The sequence below is a fragment of the Canis lupus genome, chromosome 10 (genome assembly GCF_003254725.2).
Source record: "Canis lupus dingo isolate Sandy chromosome 10, ASM325472v2, whole genome shotgun sequence".
Lineage (NCBI taxonomy): Eukaryota > Metazoa > Chordata > Mammalia > Carnivora > Canidae > Canis > Canis lupus.
The window spans coordinates 58,688,530-58,706,895 of record NC_064252.1 but is presented as its reverse complement, the minus strand read 5'-3'; positions in this window follow the sequence as shown (position 1 = coordinate 58,706,895).

The window sequence follows — 18,366 nt, the reverse complement described above, 5'->3', positions numbered from 1 at the left end:
GTAATGATTTCTGCAGTGCCTATGGTGGGATGCAAAAATATTGCACATTTAATTTGTATCAGTACATGAGAGTAAACCGGGATTAAAACAGATTTCCTGGTGATATTCTACACTGTACCATTTCACCTTTTATGAAAAGACTTCATTCAAACCAGACACATCCAGAAATCCTTTTATAATACTGAGATTTATCATGATGTCACTTTAAACAGTGGAGAAATTCATGTCAGTTTTGTTTACTGTATTAACTTCTATGCCATACTTTGTTATCTCAACAAAATGTATTACATGTTAATGGGAAAATCCAGGATATTAAAGGACACACACCAATCCAAAAGTTATTTTTATATTGGCATATGATAAATAACACTGCAAAAGCCCTAGAAGTACAACAGACTGGACTGAGTACATTGGCCTAAGTGCTTCTGGACAACAGTCTCACCCTAGTTTTCCTACTGGTGCACCAAGGATGAGAATATCCTCTTGCTAACATTTCCTGCTGCACATGGAGTAATACCACAGAGACAGTCGAATAATTTATATGCATATTAAAGAAAAGAACAACTTGGTTGTTCTTTGACACTGGGACCTCTTCTTGTCAAAACTAGGGAATTTTCAGTGCTGGTTCTAAAGTATCTTCTAGTCCCATCTCATATGACTGTGGTTATTCTTACTCAACTCATGTCTTCAGATGTCTGGTCTCCAGAGTCTTAAATGATGCTGCATAACTGCTTTCTTGTCAGATTGCACAAAAACTCATTCTTCAACAAAAGGAAAATAAACTGCTTCTGCTCTGCTCAGACTGAATACCAGAACATTCATCTAAACCCGCTTCATAGAACATCTGCTCGTAATAATGTATATAGTGGTGAAGACCTGGAAGCTATTAACATATAACCCAGTGTTGGCCTCTTTTGTACTTTTAGAGACAATAGGGGTCCATGAGGTGGGCTGTTAAAGAAAAGTTGTTCAAATCTGTATCATGCACATCCAAATGCCTTGTTGTAGTCTTATTCATCTCATCCCGGACCTCTTTTAAAGCTGCACCCTTCCTTTTGGGACTTAATCATATCAAGACGATTTGTTTAAAAAAAAAAGTGTAAAATCTATTTCATAAGTCAAACAAAGATTTAAAGTCAGAATACTGCATAAATTGCTATCCTTTTTTTCTATATCTTGCCCAGTGATTGTCAACCATGGGTGACTTTACCCACAAGGGGATATTTGCAAATGTCTGGAGACAGTTTTGATTATCATAACCTGGGGATGTGGGGTAATATGCATATAGTGGTAGATGCCAGAGATACTGCTTAGCATCCCATAATATATAGGACACCCACACACATTCATTCATCATGAAAAAGTATCTAGTCTGAATGTGAATAGTGCCATATTAAGAGAACCCTAGGATAACCCTTTACATTTCTGCTCAGGGAGACCCACAAAGCTTGTTTCTTAAGTGATCTCTCTCTCTCTCTACCCAATAATCAGCCAATTCAGCTTTATTTATCCAGTTATGGTGGTCTCTGTATTTTGATTTGATATAAAGCCTAAACCAAAAGATGTTTCTGCATCAGGATCACTTAAACTACTTGAAAGTAGTGAGAAGCTGTTTAATGGGTATACTCTTGTATTTGCTCAGAATGGTGAAGCCAGTAACCCCATTTACTTATCACATATGGCAGGACATAGTAGGAAGTGAGTTTTGGGCTTTTCTTGCTACTAAATGGGGAGTCTCTGATGACATCAAGGAAGTTTAGATTGTTCTAAGCACATCCAGGAAAAAGAAGTCCTGGGCCTAGTATAATCTTTGTGATGTCTGAGAATCAAAGCTCCACCATCGCCATCCAGGCCTTCACAGGATTTATTTTTGAGACAAAAACTCTTATCTTTGCATTTCATAAATTCTATAAACCCATTTGTTCCAGACTACTTCCATCATTTTTATTTGACTTCCCCTTGCCCATTTATTCCAGTTCATAATGATTCTCAAAGGTTTCTTACTGTTTTGCTGTTGTTTTGATTTTCATTTTCTCTTTACCTGCAGCTGGAAGGCCCTACCCTTTATGTTTCCATCTGCCCAGTTGCTAGTCATAAGAACTTCAGCTCAAGAATAACAAAATTCTCTAGTTCAATACGCACCATCTCAACATATATGATGAGGTTTCCCTCTTATCGAACTGTTTTTACAATTGCTCTCTAATTTTGAATAAGGGACAGGATTGGAGTCATTTGGAAGGGAGGATGGCTTACCTCCATTTCTTACCCTGCTCTCCAACCCTGAGTATTGTGATATTACTTTAGACCCTCAGTGAAAACCACTCCTCTTTAGAAATGATGACCTGTAGCACTCTTTTGAGAACATGCTGTTTTATATTCTTTGTATGTATTATTGTCTCCCAAGTCATACAGTAAATGTCAGAAACTTTATCCTATACCCCTTACTAATCTACATCTTGCCTAGTAAAACTGTGTTAAGCCATAAAAATATATCAACAATAAATACTTTGTTGAAAATCATATAGTTATAGATGATGAGTCTAATTCAAAAAAAAAAATCTCTTGAACGCTTTAGGGTGATATTTTCCAAACTTACATATGTGCTGTTAAATAGTTTGGCTCATTTTAATAAAAGAGCTTTACAGCCTGATCCAGGATAAGAAGATAAATGTTAAAGAAAACAGTTTAGGTTTGATTGCATTAATATTTTATTGGAAGCAACTAGGAAAATTGTAGATTGATTATAAATAGCACACACTCAGTGGCTATGGAGAATTTCGGCATTCAGCAAGCCTTTAACTTCCCCAAAAAGCAGTAGCAAATTTGCTGAAAAATAATTCAAACTTTTAATTTCCTAATTTAAACAGAATCACTCACTTAAGCAATTTAACTGATTATAATTATGAAAACATGTGATGTATCTAGCAGCAACTTTCAGGCTCTTCTGTAGTCCAGATTAATGATAGATTCAATAATGTTTTTTATATTAATGTCAAGATTTTTTAATACATGAAACCATTGACATTGAGATAAAGCATTTAATCTCAGAAAAAGAATGCTTCCTCACTTTCTATCAATATGACAGGAAGCAAAAATGATTATTCACGGCTATTACTTAACTCTGCTTTCAAAGATATTTGCTATTTTAATTAGGCCATCTTGAATTAATAGATGGAAATGCAGTTTGTAACCAAACTGCTTTCTTTGTGGAATGATAGTGCATTGCTTGAGCATCTAAAATACCATAGTCTGTGCTTTTTATAGGGAAACATCATTATGCCTAATTTTACTCTGCTTGGAAGGACCAGGAGACCAAGGTGGAGATTGGATTCTTTCAGTTCAGTTAATGTCAGTTTTTACTAGAAGCCTTCTATATGCCAGGACTATGAAAGAATAGGAAAATGAAAGATGAATGAGATGCCACTGCTCTCGAGGACTTCACAGTTTGGGAGTGGAGATATAGTATCATCTGGAATAGACATTGGGATAAGAATTGATAGCAGGCAAAGAGGGGCTAGAGTTGGTTAAAAGAGAGGAATCATTTTTGAATTGCGGGGAAGTTTAATTTTTTTAACCCCAAGTCAACTATTTCTGAAAGGTACCAAACTTTTCCCTCTCAGCCTCTTTTCCTCTCTTGGTCTCTCCCTCCCTCATCATGAAATTCTTACTATTACAGGCATTAATGCATAATGCATATTGGGGACAACTTTTGGATAGTGAACATTTTACATACATCCTTTTTTTCCTCCTTTATCATATAAAACAGGAAGTTATTCTCCCTTTTCTGTATAACACATGTCCCAGCTCTTATTCTGAACTTTGATTGCTCAGCAACATAGTTCTTAACTGTCTCCTTGCCATGTGTCCCACTGCCACCTGCTACCTGCCCTGCTCCTTGTTGTCAGGTAACATCCAGTAGTACTCTGTGAAGTCTACCTCATAAACTGGACCTTTCTTCTATCCAAACTCCCAGTGAAACTATCTCCATACTATGTCCTAATCCTTTACATTCCAGTGTTGGGAGTGACAGCTAGATAATCTGAGGTAATGATTGGTACTGACATATTAATCAATGTTTCAACATGACATATATTTGCTCTTTGGGCTTCTCTGAAAAAAAAAAAAAAAAGCATTTTCTATAGTAGAAATTCTCAAATTTTAGGAAAGTTTTTTATAAGACAGGATAGGTATCCAGGCCCAAGAAGGGCTCAACCTAAAATATTGTCATTCATCAAACTCAACATATAGTCAGTCATATGGCCTACATGTATTTACGTGTGTTACTTAAGGATATCATGTGTGTGCAATACACAGCAACAGAATCGAATACATTTTAGCACATGAATGAAAACCAATGTAAAAAGTATTCAATATAAACTTGCCCACAGATATACTCAGCTCTTGATCATGTCCAAAAACATATCAGCAAAAAGTATTACTATTATGTATTATTAACAAATATATATACATTATACCACATCCATAGTTTGAAAGAAAGCTATTTCCAATGTTGAGTATCATATGAAATAACTTTCCCTTGTACAGTATTTCTCTCTCTAGGTATTTCAAAAGTCTCCATAGGCCAAAACAGAACATACTTGTTTGTCTTTTATATAGCAGTTATAATCAGTCACTGGTATTACAATGAAATCAGAAGGTGAACAGTTTCTATGATATGAAATATTTTCAATCTACTTTAATTCACAGGGAAAACAGTAGGCATCTTTTAATAATTTCCTGTGCTTGCAAACTGAGACTTTTAATGCAAATATTAAAAAATATATATATAATGTTTCTTTAAGGAGCAGTAACACAATGTCTCTTTTCCTTAGACCTTCTAGAATCTTCTAGATTAGTGGTTCTCAATTTTTATATGTACATTAGAACATCCTGGTTAGCTTTACAGATTAACATGTCTCAGCCACAAACTAAACCAATGAAATCAGAATCTGGGAGTGGGGTGTCATTTTGGAAGCTCCACTGAGGTCAAGAACTACTTTTCTAAAGTGAAAACAAGATTAATCATCTTGATGAACATTCTCACATTGGGCATTTAAGAAACACTACTACTGAGGAATGTGCAAAAAACAACAAAAATCCCAGCATAGATAAAAACTAGAGAGTGGCTGTCCCACCTGGTTTCCTAGCCCTAAGTATCTTACAATATTGTGGAGATAAGAGAACTATGAGAGCCAAGTGCCAAATAAACAAGGGTCTAGCAGCAGCATGGTAAGTAGCTAATTAGCTAATGAGCAGAAAAAAATGAATGAGGTTGAGGACAGTGATAGCTAGAAGGATAACCACTGTTGCTTGTAGTTAAAAGCCACATCCTTAACTACCTACAAAATAACTCAGCCCGAGTACTGATTTTTAGGATAATTGCACAGAGTAACAGTAGGTTGGGATCAAACACAAAGGTTTTTGACTATTTCTCAAAAGACTTGAAAATCCACCTATGGAGTAAATAGAAGAGGGGCTCTTACTTCCTTGACAAATGTTCTTGATGGTGAAGTCCTAAGAAAAAATATGCATCTCATCCAAGATTACACAAACAGCAATCCTTTGTTTCAAGTGCAATAAGCAGGCACTTGAAACAGATTTACTTAATCCTATGTCTGCTGTGCTATTACAACAGTAAAGGAATTGACATAATTAATTTTACTATGTTGAAAGAGAAAATTGAATGTATCTCCCTTTAAATGTCTGTAATAAATGCCTAGATGAATATATTTGTTGGGTAAAATCTGAATTGTCCATCTACACTTGCTATTAGTATTTCTGTGCAAGTAGTACTAAAAAGTCATAAAGCAGGAAAGTAAATGATAAAACAACTATGCCTGGTATTGCAGGTAAATAAATGTATCTCTAATATAGAGGTGAAGTGGGGACTCTGATTTTATAAAATAGTAAATTTACATCTAAATTTTACATTAAAGAAATCTAAAACCACCCATTTGTTTTTCTGAATTATGCATGGGAGATTGGGATTTCTAGAACACTCACACTGATTATTGCTAAGGGAATGCTATAGACTTAACTGCACTATTAGGTGAGATAAATTGTGCTCAGAAGGGCAATTACATATACCCCATCCTGCAAACTCAATTCTCTTTTTAAATAGGTTTGGTCAAAGTGTATAAAGATCATCCATTTCACTTGGAGTTATCTACAAGTTTCTTATGCCCTGCTAGCACTTTTAACAATAAATCTAAGCAATATATTGCCAGCATAAAGCATGATCTTTTATTACTGACTTTTATCTTATAAATTTCTTTAATAGATGACCTTTCTTGATAAAGAAACAGATGTGTTACAGCCAAAATGGCACAGGCAGCACTAGTTAGATGTCTTTGCTCTACCCTTCAAGGGATAGAAGTATGTTTAGGAAGTAACTCCAAACATCATCTTCTATGATGTTTATTCTCTTTTGTTTTCTAATTAGAATTTCCATGTAATGTATACATTTGCATCTCAATATAAAATACAGATATTCTTCTTTTATTTGTAATTAGAAACAGATTTTATTTTTCTTCTTAAAAGTGAACAGATGGGGGTGCTGGGTGGCTCAGTTGGTTAAGTGTCAGACTCTTGGTTTTGGCTCAGGTCATGGTCTTGGGGTTGTGAGATCAAGCCCCTCATCAGGGCTCTGCACTTGGCAGGGAGTCTGGGGAATTCCCTCTGCCCCTCCTCACACACACACACTCTCTCTTCCTCCCTCCCTAATAAATATAAAAAAATAAAAGTGAACAAAGAAAACAATTTCCATTTCCTGGTCCAGCATGTTAGAAACTTGGTAGTCAACTACTCTAACCTAAAAGCAAGTAAGAAGATGGACAAATAAAAAATTAACAGCTCTTTTTAGATATGTAAGGGAGGTCACAGGGCCAACCATCATCCCCAAAATTGGAGAGGCAAGCAGGCAAATATAGAGAATCACAACTTACCAGAGCAGAAACCCACAAGCAAAAACTTCCATGGGAACCCATGCTGGGATAGGGAACCTAATCTATAATGAACTGTGGGAGGCTTAGGGAATACATGTCTGATATGAAAACTCTAGAAGGTCTCAGTCATGGTAGGCACACTGGAGGTGTGCAAACTTTTGTGAGTCCTACTTACTGGAGCTCTAGCAGATTCTCACAGTGAATATCAGAGAAAAATCCCCTTATGCTTCCAGAAGAATGGGGGTAAAATAACTATTTTGAAATATACCAGAGTATGTGTTCTTCTTAACAAGGTCCACCATCAGGAGAAACTATTTAACCAGAGCTTAACCTACTGAGATTTTATCAGAGCCTAACTGACTTCAGGGAAGGGGAATAATCTAATTCCAACTGGCCTTAGCCTTCCACATAGAGGAAAGTAAATACCCAATTTAAGCCTACTCTAGCCACTCTTACCCATCTAAGTAGGAAATGGGAAAACTGAGAAGCCCCTGTGAAGTTTATGGTGACATAGGCTCACTAAGAGACTGATTTATTAACAGGATTACAGAATGCTTCCCCTCTCTGCTAACTTATCACATCACTATAGACCTATTTACAGTTGTGCCTTTTACCCAGCTAGCAGGAAAAAAATCACAAGGTGTACTAAAAGTCAAAACAAAACAAATCAAACAAACAAAAAACATAGATTAAAGATGCAGAGCAATCATCAGAATCAGAATCAGATATGCTAGAGATGTTGGAATTTTCCAACCAGGATTTTAAGAGAACTCTGATTAACATGCTAAAAGCTCTAGTGGATAAGGTAGACAGCATACAAGAATGGGCAATGTAAGTAGATACATGGAAATTCCCAGAAACGAAAAAGAAATACTAGAAATCAAAAACCTGGTACAGACATGGAGAATGCCTTGATGAATTTATTAGATGACATGGTTGAGGAAAGATCTCTGAGCATGAGAATATGTCAATAGAAACCTCCAAAGATGAAAAGCAAAGAGATCAAAAATGGAGTAAATTCAGAACAGATATCCAAGAATTGTGGGACAACCGCAAAAGGTGTAAAAGGCATGTAATGGGGATACCATAAGGAGGAGAAAGAAAAATAAAAAACAGTAGAAATGTTTGAAAGAATAATGACTGAGGATGTCCCCAAATTAATGTCAGAAACCAAACCACAGCTTCAGGAAGCACAAAAAATAACAAGCAGAATAAAAACTTTAAAAAAGTACACATAAGCATATCATATTCATACTACAGAAAATCAAGGATAAAGAAAAGAAGCCAAAGGGAAAAAACACTTTACCCCTAGAAGAGCAAAGATAATAGTTAAATCTGACTTCTTAGAAAACTATACAAGCAAGAAGAGAGTGGAATGAAGTATTTAAAGCACTGAGAGGAAAAAAACAGCCTGGAATACTGAACTCTGCAAAATCATTCATTAAAAGTAAAAAAGTCTTCTTTAGACAAAAATTGAATTATTTAAAAAGAATAAATGGAATGTATTGCCAGTTGACCTGCCTTTAAATAATCTTAAAAGACGTATTTTAGAGAGAGTGAAATAGCCCAAGTAAGAAATTTGGATCTACATAAAGAAAATAATATCAATGGAGAAGGAATAAGTAAAGGTAAAATCCTTTATTTCTCTTATTCTTAATTTATCTAGCAGATAATAGTTTGCTCAAAATAAAAATAGCAACAATATATTCAATTATGATTGCTTATATATGTTTTAGAGGGAAAAAAAACCAAAACTGTTTCCCTCCTGTGTGTCTCATTTACTATTCACAACACTCTGGACACCCAATGTGTGGGGTTTGTTCCCCAACCAAATAATTCTCTGTTACACTAGTTGAGTGTCCTACTATTTAGCTCAATTCTGACACATTCTACCTAAAGATGGTGTCAAATCCCACAGATTAAGGGTTCAGTCCCACAAGACAGCCCCACCTCACTTCAGATGCCAATCACTAGTCTAGGTTGTCACCTGTGCTTCTGATTGCCTGTATATCAGAGGTTCCCACAACCACCTCCTCCAGTTTGATTAATTTGCTAGAGGAGTTCACAGAACTTAGGAAAATACTCAGTTTTACCAGTTTATTAAAGGATATGATAAAGAAGGTAGATGAACAGCCAGATAAAGAGATACACAAGGCAAGGTCTAGGAGGATTTCTTTTTCCTTTTCTTCTTTTCCTTCCTTCCTTCCTTCCTTCCTTCCTTCCTTCCTTCCTTCCTTCCTTCCTTCCTTCCTTTTGTTCTTCTTTCTTTCTCTCTTCTTTCTCTCTGCTCTCTCTCTCTCTCTCTCTTTCTTTTTTTTTTTCTTTTCAAGAGTGGAAGGTCTGGGAGGGTTTTGAATGCAGTAGCTTCTGCCTCTTCCTGATGGGTGGATGGGTTCATCAACCTGGAAGCTCTCTGAATGCCATACTTTTGGGGTTCTTATGAAGGCTTTATCACATAGGCAAGGTCAATCATTAACTCCATTTCCAGAGGGGAACTTCATTCCCTTCTCCCCTATCTGGAGGCTGAAAATTCCAAGTTCTTAACAATGTCTTGGTCTTTCTGGTGACATACTCCTATCCAGAAGCCCACCCAGAGCTGCCTCATTAGAACAAAAGACATTCCTATCACCCAGGAAATTTGAAGGGATTTATGAGGCCTGTGTCAGGATCACAGACCAAATGTTAGAACATAAGATGATCTTAGTGCTCTTATCATTTAGGAATTTGTAAGAGTTTCAGGAACACTTTGCCAGGAACTAGGGGGAAAGACTAACACATATATTTTCTATTATCTCACAATATATTATATCTATCTATTTATGTATGCTTATGTACAAAAGCAATAATATAAATAATGAGGGAAGAAATTAAGATTACTTTAATTAAGATTGTTTTGTTATTCTCAGGCACTGGCACTCCTCATGAAGTAGTTAAGTGATAGTTGAAAGTGGACTTGGATTAGTTATAAATGTATACTACAAACTCTGGGGCAACTACCCCCTCAAAAAAAAAGATAAAGAAAAAAAAGAAGTGAAACTGATATGCTAAGAATGGAGAGAAAATGGAATCATATAATATGCTTAATTACAACCACAAAAGACAGAATAAGAGTGGAAGACAATAATAGGAACAACAAAACGGGCAAAAATAGGAAACAATAACAAACATGTAGATATTAATCCAAATACATCAATAATCACTTTGCATCAACTGAAAGACAGAGATTGTAAGAGTGGATCAGAAAACAAGATTATATGTTATCTAAAAGAAACTCACTTTAAATATGAAATATACACATAAAGTAAATAGGTAGAGAAAGATATACTATGCTAATGTTAATCAGAAGGAAGCAAGAGTAGCTATATTAATTTCATATAGACCAGCCTTGAGAGGAAGAAAAGTTATCAGGGATAAAGGGGCATTAAATAATGATAAAGGAATTAATTCTCCAAGAATAAATATCAATCCTTAATAAGTATGTGCATACAAGCAGTGTTATGTGAGGCAGAACCTGATAGGACTTCCAGGAGAAAAAAAAATGAATCCACTACTACATTAGAGACTTTAATATGATTGTACCAAAATTGGCATATTCAACAGGCAGAAAATTAGTAAGGATATAGTTGAATTCACCAGCACCATAAATCATTATATATAACTGAAACTTATGCACTATACATTCTTCTTAAGCTCAAATAGAACATTCATAGAGATACACTATATTCTGGACCATAAAACATGCCTTACCAAGTTTAAAAAAATAAAAATCATACAATGTCTGTTCTTAGACATTAGAAAAAAAAATTACCTATAAATGAATGACAAAAATGTAGCTGGAAGATTGCATATACTTGGAGATTAAATGACACACTTCTAAATAACAGATAAAAGAAGAAATCTCAAGAAAAATGAAAGAATATTTTGAACTAAAAAATTAAAAGCAACTTACCAGTTTTGAGGATGTAGTTAAAGTACTACTTAGAGGGAAATTTATAGTAGCTAATGTATATAGTAGAAACAATCTAAAAAACAATAATATCTCCCCTTTAGGAAACTAGAAAATGAATAGCAAATTAAATTTAAAGTAAAAAATAAAAAAGGAAAAGAATAGAAAGTATAGCAGAAGCCAAGAAAATTGAAAATATGAGATCAATAGGGAAAATCAATGAAACTAAAAGCTAGTTCCTTGAAAAGATCAATAAAATCAAAAAGCTGTAGCCAACCTAATTAAGAAAAATGGGAAAGGACACAAATTACAATATTAAAAATGAAAACAAAGACATTACTATAAATACCACTCCCATTAAGAGGATAATAAAGGGATAGTATGAATACCTCTATACCCACAAATTTGATAACCTAAGTGAAAATGAATCAATTCCTTGAAAGACACAACCTGCCAACAGTCATAGAAGAGGCAACAGACAATATGAATAAGCCCATATATATTAAAGAAATTGAATCACTAAGTACTCATCTTCCAAAACAAAAAGTATCACACTTAGGTGACTTCACCAGTTAATTGTTCCAAATATTTTAGGAAAAGAAATTCTACACTCTGAGAATATAGGCAGAGAAAAAAACCTTCCTAATTCATTCTGTGACACCAGCATCACCCTAATATCAAAACCAGAAAAGCCATTACAAAAAAAAATGATATGCCTATATCTCTCATGAAAATAGATGCAAACATCCTCAGCAAAATATTAACAAACAGAATCCAGTTACATATAAAAATAATTATATATCATGATTGAGTGGCATTTCTCCCAAGCACGTAAAGCTGGTTCAACATTTGACATTCAGTTACCATTATCCACCACATTAACAGGCCAATGAAGGACTCACATGATCATATCAATAGAAAAAGAAAAGGCATTTGACAAAATCCAATACCATTTATGATAAAAACTCCCAGTAAACTAGGAATATGGAAGGTTTTTTACCTTAAATGTCTGGTACAATTCACTGGTGAATTTCCTCAACTTGATAAAAATATCTACAAAAATCCCACAGCTAACATCATAGTGAATGATGGGAAATGCAAAGCTTCCTCATTGAGATGAGGAACAAGGCAAAGATGTCCTGTCTCACACTTGCTTCTTAATATACTAGAACTCCTAGATAAATGTAGTAAGACAAAAAGGAAATCAAAAGTATATAACTGGGAAATAAAAAATTAAACAGTCTTTGTTTGCAGAAGACATATTCATCCATGTAGAAAATCTCAAAGGGTCAACAAATAATTCCTGTGATTAATAAGTGATTATAGCAAGGCTACAGGATACAAGGTTAATATACAAGTAATATGCAAGAGTATTGCTTACTTATACACCAGCAATGAATAAGTGACATTTGAAGTTAAAAATACAATAGCATTTACTTTAGCACCCTCAAAAATAAAATATATATGTATAAAACTAGCAAATATGTACAGGATGGACAACTATACAACTGTGATGAAAGACATCAAAGAAAAAGTTAAAAAGTGGACAAATAATCCATGTTTCTAGATAAGAAGACCAATTGGCAAGAATTTGGTTCTTCCTAACTTGATCTATAGATTCAATATAATCACAATGAAAATCCCAGCAAGTTATTTTGCGATACTGACAAACTCATTATAAAGTTTATATGGAACTGCAAAAGACCCAGTATAGCCAACACAATATCAAAGGAGAAGAACAACAAAGTTAGAGGACAGACACTATCCGACTTAAAGACTTACTATGGAGGTACGGTATTCAAGCCAGTATAGTACTGGCTAAATAATGGACAATTAGATCAGTGGAATTAAGCAGAGAGTCCAGAAATAGCACCACATCATTGACCTTTGACAAGACAGCAAAGGTAGTACAATGGAGCAAAGTAGTTCTTTTCAATAAATGGTGCTAGAACAACTGGGCCATCCACATGCAAAATAAATAAATAAATCTAAATCCAGATCTTATTTCTTAACAAAAATTAAGTTAAAATGGATCACAGACCTAATGTAAAATGAAAAACTATACAATTCCTAGAAGATAATGTAGGAGAATACCTATATGGATGACCTTGGGCATGGTGATGAATTTTTTTTAAAGATTGTATTTATTCCTGAGAGACATGCAGAGAGTGGCAGAGACATAAGCAGAGGGAGAAGCAGGCTCCCTGCAGGATGCCCTATGCAGGACTCAATCTCAGGACCCCGGGATCATGCCTTGAGCCAAAGGCAGATGTTCAACCATTGAGCCACCCAGGTGTCCCGACTTTATTTTTTTTTCTGAGATTTTGTTTTATTTATTTGAGAGAGAGAGAGCAAGACAGCATGAACAGGGCGAGAGGGAGAAGCAGACTCCCCATTGAGCAGGGAGACTGACCTGGGACTTCATCCCAGGGCCTGGGATCACATCTTAAGCCAAAGGCAGACATTTAACCAACTAAGCCATCCAGGTGCCTTGGTGATGACTTCAGATACAATACCAAAGGCATGATCTATGAAGTAAATAATTGATAAACTTGACTTCATTAAAATTAGAAATTTCTTCTATGCAAAAGAAGCTGTCAAGAGAATGAACAGACAAGCACAGGCTGAAAGAAAATACTTGTAAAAGGCATTTCTGGTAAAGGATTGTTACTGTATACAAAGAACTCTTAAAACTTAACAAAAGTAAAACAACTTGATTTAAAATTGGGCCAAAGACCCTTAACAAATTATTTCACCAGAAAGATATACAGATGGCAAATAAGCATATGAAATCATGCTCCACATCACATGTCTTCAGAAAAATGCACGCTAAAACAATGAGCTATCACCACATACTTATTAGAATGGCTCAAATCCAGAATACTGACAACATCAAATACTGGCAAGAATGTGGAGCATTTGGAACTCTCATTCATTGTTAGTTGGAAAGCAAAATGATTACAGCAACTTTGGAAAACAGTTTGGCAGTTTCTTGCAAAACTGAACATATTCTTACCATAGTATCCAGCACTGGCACTCCTTGGTGTTTACCCAAAGGAGTTGAAAACTTAATGTCCACACAAAAACCTACTCATGGATATTTATAGCAGTTTAGTTCATAATTGCCAAAACTTGGAAGCAACCAAGCTGCCTTCAGTACATGAATAGATAAATAAACTGGTACATCTAGACAATGTAGTATTATTCAGTGCTAAAAACAAATCAGATGTCAAGCCATGAAAAGACATGGAGGAACCTTATATCCATTACACTAAGTGAAAGAAGCCAATCTAAAAAGACTACATACTATATGGTTCAAACTATATGACACTCTGGAAAGTAAAGCTATGAAAATAATAAAAAGATCAATGTTTGTCAGGGTTTGGGAGGAAGAGGCACAGTACAAAAAGATTTTTTAGGTCAGTGAAACTACTCTTTATGAAACTATTATGGAGGGTTCTTATCCTTAAAAATTTGTCCAAACCCACAGAACATACAAAACCAAGAGTCTACCCTAATGTAAACTATGCATTTTGAATGATAATAAGATATCAATGTCGATTCAATGATTGTAATTTATGTACCACGGCGAGGGGGAAGGTTGATAACACGGGAGGCTTTGCATGTGTGAAGGCAGGGGTATGGAAAATGCACTTTCTACCTAATTTTACTGTGAACCTAAAAGTGATCTAAAAAATAAAATCTATTTAAAAATTGAATAAACACTCATGAACTTCTCTATAAAACTTAGTCAACATTTGAGGCCAAAATTATACTGGCTGAAAGAAAATACTGTGAAGACTTTCCTATGAGTTCCTGGGTATGAAGAGTTTTAAGGAACTTAAGTTTAAAAATTTCAATTTCCCCAAGTCTCTTTTCTCAAACTGCTCTGCCTGAAAATGTGCCTATTGTTAAATCACAGTATGGATTCTCATTTTTGACAGCCTCTGTTTCAACTGCCAAAAAAAAAAAAAAAAAAAAAAAAGGAAAAAGAAATATTGTTAGTGTTGAAAAGTGAATAACTTTAATGATTAACATAGCATTTTGCAAGGCAGGTTGTTTCAGTGTTTTGTTTTCAACAAAACTGATGCAGAATTTAACTGAATTCTCAGCACACAGATCATTAAAAATAATTTTTGATGATTGATCACTATGTAATATTTGGCATAGAACTTCATTCCATTCTTCATTAATTTATGCTGATAAGATTTTGAAAATTTATAAAAGTAAAAGAAATATAAAGACTATATTTAGCCATGTAGTATTCAATGAAAAATTAACATCTGTTCCCTGATAAACATCAATTCTTTATAACTCTTCATTAACGTCATAAAGAGATGCATTTCCAGTAAAATTTTAATTTCATGTTACTTATTTTTAAAATTTTTATATTTTATATATATTTCTGTTATTTGATGACATGTGTTCTAAAAATTAGTGATAGAATAATTCATAAGAAAATCATAACATTTAACACTTTTGAGTCATGCAAATTAATACAATAAATTTCAAGCTATATGTATGTTTTTGATGCAAAGTAATAGGACAAGAGGATGAAGAATGATTTTCAAGCTTAAAATATATTAGATTGGAAAAAAATCTGTGGATTAAGTGCAAAAGAAATATGTGTTGGAGAAGAAAAATGTAAAATATCTGACAATTGAAACATTTTGTTCATATATATTTAAATCAATAATAGTAGGCTTCAAAAACTATGGTAGTTTTATAACCAAGATACTTAAAAAATATTGATACAATATTCTTTTTCAAATTATATATCCCTTCAATCTATATACATTTTTAATAAAACATTTTGAGTCATTTAAAATATATGTGGGTACATACATTTTCAAAATTATTTTAAAAGATATTCAAACAAAAAGGTTTCAGATGTTTAAAACCCTGAGTAACATGACTTCCCCAAAAAATCTGTTCACAGACCAACCAAGTCATTTGTCCGAGGAAGCCACACAATTTGAAGATGATTGGTGAGTTGACTTGCGCTGAGTGAAAACAAATCTCAATCCCATTTCCTTTTGCTAGACAGCACTTAAGTTCCAGAGGTCCAAATACATGCAGATTCCTCTAAACCCTCTGGAATGATTTGAGACTAATAACAGAGGAGATTTCTGCAGGTTTCTCTATTGTTCGTGAGTTTGATGGCTTCTAAAAGTCAGGTGTCAAAGGAATCAAATAGGGACCTCCAATTGAATGGATTTATCTTGACAGTCAGTAGATTTTTTTTTTTTTTCTTACTGAGGTATGTTTAGTAGGGATAGAGTCATTTGGGACCCCAGTTCATTTTTTCCAGACCTCACTGAAACTACATAGAACTTAGTGTAAGAATGAAAAAAGGCTTGCATTCTCTCATTTGGAGGAAATGCTGTGGCTTAATCACCATTTTATTAGATTATGGCCTATAGTACTCTTAATCCAAAGTGATAATAAGTAGAGTTTTACATAATTGCCATATAAATCAGATTTATTGGGTCATACTCAAGAATAAAGTTGAAAAAATCTATAGAAATTTATCAATTTTTATTAAGGAATGTGAATATGTAAAATTAATCTCTATTATCATTGCCATGACTTATTTTTATATCCATAATCCTTCAATAAAAATAATTCTTAGCATGAAGATTAAGAAATCAAATAAGAAAGCTTGAGCTATAGTAAAACATGTGTATGTTAAATAAAGAAAAGTGTATTTCAGACTTTAAATGGATTAAACACAATTTTTCTGTATTGGTATTTGGTTTAAGTATCCTGGGAAGCTTATTAAAACTAGAAAAAAATCGGGCATTTAGGTGGCTCAATCAGTTAAGCATCCAACTCTTGATTTTGGCCCAGGTCATAATTTCAAAGTCATGAGATGGAGCCCTGAGGCCTGCATCAGTCTCCCGAGCTCAGTATGGAGTCTGCTTGTCTTTTTCCTTGTGTTCTCCCCATACTTGCTCTTTCATTCTCTCTCAAATAAATAAATAAACAAAATCTTAAAAACACACACACACACACCAACAGAAAAAAATCTTTTAAAGGGAGAGCTTAACCTTAAAAAAAAAGAAAGAAAAGAAAGAAAAGAAAGAAAAGAAAAGAAAAGAAGAAAAAAGAAAAAAAAGAAAAGAAAAGAAAAGAAAGAAAAGAAAAGAGAAAAGAAAAGAAAAGAAAAGAAAAGAAAAGAAAAGAAAAGAAAAGAAAAGAAAAAAGAAAAGAAAGAAGAGCTTTAACACAATTTAGGTTAAATGCAAGTCTCCAATGCAGCTTAGATTACTCCAGGCCAATAGTGACATGAAGCTAATAGAGGCAAATCTTCATAAGGAGGACGGAAATATACGTGATATAGATTAGATAGATTCATAAATACATAGAGATAAGTATGTATACATACAATTAAATGTAAAGTATACAGTGCTGAGCAATGAATGGGATGTCAGGGGACCCAAATAAGTCAGAACCGAGATTTCATTACAAAATATGACATCTGCCCGTATTATTTCCAACTTTCCCACCCCTCCACACACCATGTGAACTACTGATACTCCCTTGAAAAGAATCTTAGTCATGTCTGAAGATACAGGGATTTGGAGTGAAACATTTATTTTTGATAAGAGGCAGAAAGGATTCCCTGAGAGAGGATTTGTCCCAATATTACAAGGAAATTGCAATAAAGTGAAACATTGACAACATATTTAATGGTAACTCTTTCTTGATGTGTTCCAACTTTGATATCCTGGTGATAAACATGCATTTGGGAGTGAAAGAATTATAATAAAATTAGGGAATTTTGGACCTTAGGAGCTAAGCACAGGTGATGGGCTAAATGAGCCTAATGTAGAGAGTGAGAACTGCATCTATAGTCAGTTCTTCCAAAAAGTGGGGAGCACCAGAACTCCGGCCTGGGAAGGATGGGAGGGGTCATGAGAGAATGAGATATGGGTTGGATATATGAATGACAGTGCCACAAAAATATGACGGGGGGGGGCACCTGGATGGCTCAGTTGGTTAAGTGTCTGACTCTTGATTTCAGCTCAGGTCATGATCTCAGGGTTCCACAATGGGCATGGAGCCTGCTTGGGATTCTCTCTTTCTCTATCTCCCTCTTCCCCTCCCCTCCCACATCTGCTATCTGTCTCTCAAATAAATTAATTAATTTGTAAAAAGACGAAAATGTTTTTTAATAGTGGAAGACAGTGAATGACATTGGGACCAGAAAAAATTCCAGAGATGAATTAAAGAAGCTGAAGATATTCCCAGGCATATTAAGGGAAGAACCTTCCAAAGAGAGTATATGACGTACTTTCATCTTTGAGGTCGTCATTAATAGAACTAACAAAACAAAACAAAAACATATAAATGTTTATGTGACCTTTTTTGCTAACTGATTAGCCTTGTAATTTTTACACTTTACCATCACAGTAATGAGGAAAGGTCGGATAAAATCATTATTATGAATAAATGCAGTGAATTACAAAATTT